The 4,216-nt window shown below is 44.8% G+C and overlaps 1 long non-coding RNA gene across 1 annotated transcript; it reads left to right on the top strand.

The window, feature by feature from the left end:
• Positions 1–2,513: 2,513 nt before the first annotated feature.
• Positions 2,514–3,317, top strand: LOC135383411 (uncharacterized). The gene is made up of 3 exons (XR_010419859.1): positions 2,514–2,656; positions 2,902–3,001; positions 3,062–3,317. It is a non-coding gene; the product is annotated as an uncharacterized LOC135383411 (long non-coding RNA).
• The last annotated feature ends 899 nt before the right edge of the window (positions 3,318–4,216 follow it).

The following is a 4,216-nucleotide window of genomic DNA, read 5'->3' as shown; positions in this document are numbered from 1 at the left end:
TGGCCGCCGGATTTGGCCAATTTCGTGATACAGTGTGCGTGCAGACGGCAGGTGTCAATTTGTTACTTCCTTCACTGTATTATTGTTACTTTTTTATGGGGTTTAATGCTAGCCGGGCCTTCCTCAACCACGATAAAAATTTCATAATTCCAAGATAACGCAACCTGTCTTCCAGTCTGTTCAGGCTGACGTGTTGAATTGTTTGTCTGAATATTCGATATTTCGGAGGCGACTGTTTATCATAGTGTAGTTTGCATCAATTGCGAACTATCCGATTCAAAAATAAAAGAAAGTGTTTATTTCCGCGGCAATCGAACTACGATTTCATTTTCACCGTCAGAGATTGCAGGCGAATTTCCATCCTTTCCGCGGTGCATATACAGTTCATAAAAGGAAGCTTTTGACCCCCTATTGAAAAATCCCGTATGAGACTCATATGGCTCCTATATCAGTTTGTATGGTTCCCGTACAGATTCGTATGGGTCCTATATTAATACATATGGGCCGCCTATGAAGTCATATGTAGGCAATATGGCATTCTTATGGGTACCGTACGGGGTCATATGGAGTCAATATGGTACTTATGTGGGCCTCGTATGAAGTGATATGGGACCGTATATCACATATCTTTCACCCGTATGAAGTGATGTGGCAGCGATATGGGTTCCATACGACTTCGTATGTGACAGCAATAGTACACATATGGGGCTGTATGATGCACATTAGGATTGTATGGGGGACAGGAATCACACATGACACATAATTCGAAACGTTGATTCTGCCACATAGTTATGATTACAATTATGCCAAACTAGTTTATGAAATGGGCCACTTAATTGCATCACACACTTACCTTATAAAATTGGATTGTGCGAACCAAATGTGTGTCACTTCCCTGGAGGAACGTGCAGATACATAAACTCACTGCTACGTTCCTGTGTTAGGAACTAAATAGTAATGGACGGACGGAAATGATGCAGAAATAGGATACAAGCTCGGAACGACACGCGAGTTGACACACATGATTAGGTTAGGTCAGGTTGGATGACGTTACTTTTTGCTAAGAATACAATTAGTTATACCCTAACATAGATTTGTCCTGCTTAACCTTATCCGGTACTCAAAGTATCGATCCTTCAGGTATTTATCTGAAGTACACGGGTAGCCTGCTCAAGACTCTTGGGGACCCTTGGGGTTCATGGCAGTAGTGAGTCTCTATCGAGTAACGGTGGTGTCGCTTGATGGCGTTGTGCGTCTAATATAGAGGCCTAAAATGTTCCTATCAAAACGCTACTTGTCGTGACAGATTCCGCATTTCTCCCCCTTCACGAACACGCCCGAAGTTTCTGAGAAATCCTAACGGTAGCCGACAAATGTGGAAGTTTTTGGCTTCCATCAGCACATATACGACACATTCGGAGCGCCGTCACTCCCGCGGCGTTTGCCGGATTCACGCCAAAATTTGCGTCCAAATAGGTCTCGAATAGTTCTATGATCGGCCAAATCACACCGCGGTCCGGTCTCTAGCGGTTCGGAAATTGTGGGTGAAGACGCGTTTGCGACGCTCTTTTTGAAAACTTTGGGTCCTTTTTCGGAAGGAAGCTCGCGTCCGACGATGTTCATTTTTGTAACCTACGCTACGTGACGTAACAAACGTGACAAAATTGACCGCAGCTCTGGAACTTTACCGGTTCTCCAGTTACCAGTTTCCGTGTTTGCACTCCTCACAATACATGTGACGGGCGGCCGCATTTTCCTAAAACCGCCCCAGTTGCAGCTACATAGTCGTGTGTAACATAGTTTTGAAGGTCTCGACGCGCTCTTTTCAATCGAGTTTGTCCCGCAAAATTTCGTTCTCCAAGATAAGATATTGGCTTTGTAGTTTTTCGACGCCAACGTGTCTGGGTGTCGACGCCCCGAAACGCTTCCCGCTGTTGAGTGCTGTAAGTTACTTACCTAACGCCCGATTTACCCGGAATTTTGTGTGTGCATGCTCCGTACCCTGGACTAGAAGTTTCCTATTCGGGCCACCCGTCAATTTTCAGCTGTTAGGGCGTCATTCCGAAAATTCCTGACGCCGGCCCCTGTTCGGCGACATTTGTCTCAGTGTTTGGGTTCGAACCCCACGGGAGATCAGAACCTCCCTCTGATGGTCACACGTACTCAAAGCGGAGAAGGTGTAGGAACTTGCAACACCTTTTTATCTCTCTCAGTTCTCTAGTTAGGATCCCGTGGCAACGGCGGCTTCCTTATACATGGGGCGCGAGGCATTTTTTTCGATATTGGGTGTTTCTCGGCGTAGGAAGGTGAATGAGGTCTCGTTATGATGGGGAAAATGTCCTCTTTCCGATAGCATTGTTGTCGTGCTAGCGCCGATTACCGTTCTCTTGATATAGCACGAAGAGCGCCGCGACTGTGGCGCCCCCAACGCCACACTCTGCATCCGCCACTGCTCAGTGCTCAGTCGACGTTGGAGCACCGGAGGCGTGTGGTCGCGTGTTGTAGTCGTTCCTGTTCTGGGTGTTTCGGCGTGGCATTGGTGGCTCAGACTGTTCTGACTGTGTGTTTGTGCCTTGCTGGTGAAGTCTGGACATGTTTCTCTGGTTGTACGCCTTGGAAGATACGACCAGAAGCCGTTGGGTTTCGTGAATGGAAGGTTAGTTGAGAGGCTGCTGTGTCATGATTCATCCACGGTTTGCTTGGTAACATTCCTAGCATGTGGGTTCCTATTACTTTATGCAGTCAGTGTGATGGCTACCCTCTTGAGTCCTGTTACCTTATGCTGAACTCAATGTGGTTGTTGCCGTAGTCGTTAACTGATATCGTCACTTGACATCGGGTGAAGTTGTCACATGTGATGCTCCATTGGCCTGTTACAAATGGGGAATCTTTGAATTTCAGACGCTTTTGACAGATTTGTTTCTGTGCACAAGACAAATGGGCTGTCGCACTCCCGACGTAGGAAATGAACACACACGTCGCTGAGATCTTAAAAGACAAAGTAAGTTAAGCTACAGGTAATTGCAAAGATTTTTACTGAGTTGTGGTTCCTGCGAAGCAGGTAGGGTGTGCACTTCACCCATGCAACTCCAATGTCTGCTTCATGGCAGTGCAAGCTTTTACAACCGTGCCCTTGAATGTAACAAGCCAAATAAACTGGATAACAGAGAAAAGTTTCCTGGTTCTTTTGCCACTATGTTCGCGTAAAGATATTCAGCTTATCATACCTACATTTTTCTAAGATCTGTACTGCTTTCACAATGTATCCTCCCCTTTGGTGCTTTGTGTGTAGGTGGATTTTGGTTCCCCACTATGTGTCACTGGATGCACCCTGTATAACCTTCACTCCGTATAGTCATACGACCGTTACCCGACCAGCGGCTTCTTCAACGTGGTACATAAACTTATGCTCTCTGCGCCCCGTATAAGCGTTCTCATAATTCCGTTGTGGCTCACACAATCATGGGGGTATATGGGTCACATGAGAATTGTATGGGACGTTTATACGGGATTGTTGAATATGGAGATTCTCGTATGGCTCATACGGGCTATATGAGGACCCCGTATGGTCTATATAACTCATATGTCCATATAACACATAACCCCATGTTCAATAATGCCATATATATGGGACCCGTATTTATTCGATATGAGTTTTTTCAATAGATCAAGCCAAGGTAGAATACCACGATGGCCTCACACATATAGCATCAACGTGTGGACGTGTTTCAACAATGTCTGGGAAGATCGACGGTTTGGGGACAGCTTTGCAATATTTTCATACACTCAAGCCAAGGTAGAATACCATGATGGCCTCACACATATAGCATCAACGTGTGGACGTGTTTCAACAATGCCGGGGAAGACGGTTCTACGGTTGAGAGATTGTGCACCATTCTCATACTTAGATCCTCACATGCTGATGGCTGGATTCAGATTTCACACTCTTACGCCATGTTTAAAATATGACAAGCATCCCACGACTAGTCTGTGGATTTATACATAGAAATATATTAATATATGAATATAAATATTTAGGAAAATTGAAAAATATGCACAGATATGTACAGTAAAAATGGAAAAAGGTAACTTAAATATGAAACACAAACGTGAAGCTATGCAGCCTGAGCAAAAGTCGAAGATATGTATATGGAAAAACATTCAGTAAATTATGAATCAAAATGGATGAATATGCATTAAAACACTTGGCAAAGGT

The sequence above is a fragment of the Ornithodoros turicata genome, chromosome 2 (assembly GCF_037126465.1).
Source record: "Ornithodoros turicata isolate Travis chromosome 2, ASM3712646v1, whole genome shotgun sequence".
NCBI lineage: Eukaryota > Metazoa > Arthropoda > Arachnida > Ixodida > Argasidae > Ornithodoros > Ornithodoros turicata.
The sequence above is the reverse complement of the archived record's forward strand: the minus strand, read 5'-3'. Positions and strand labels throughout refer to the sequence as shown.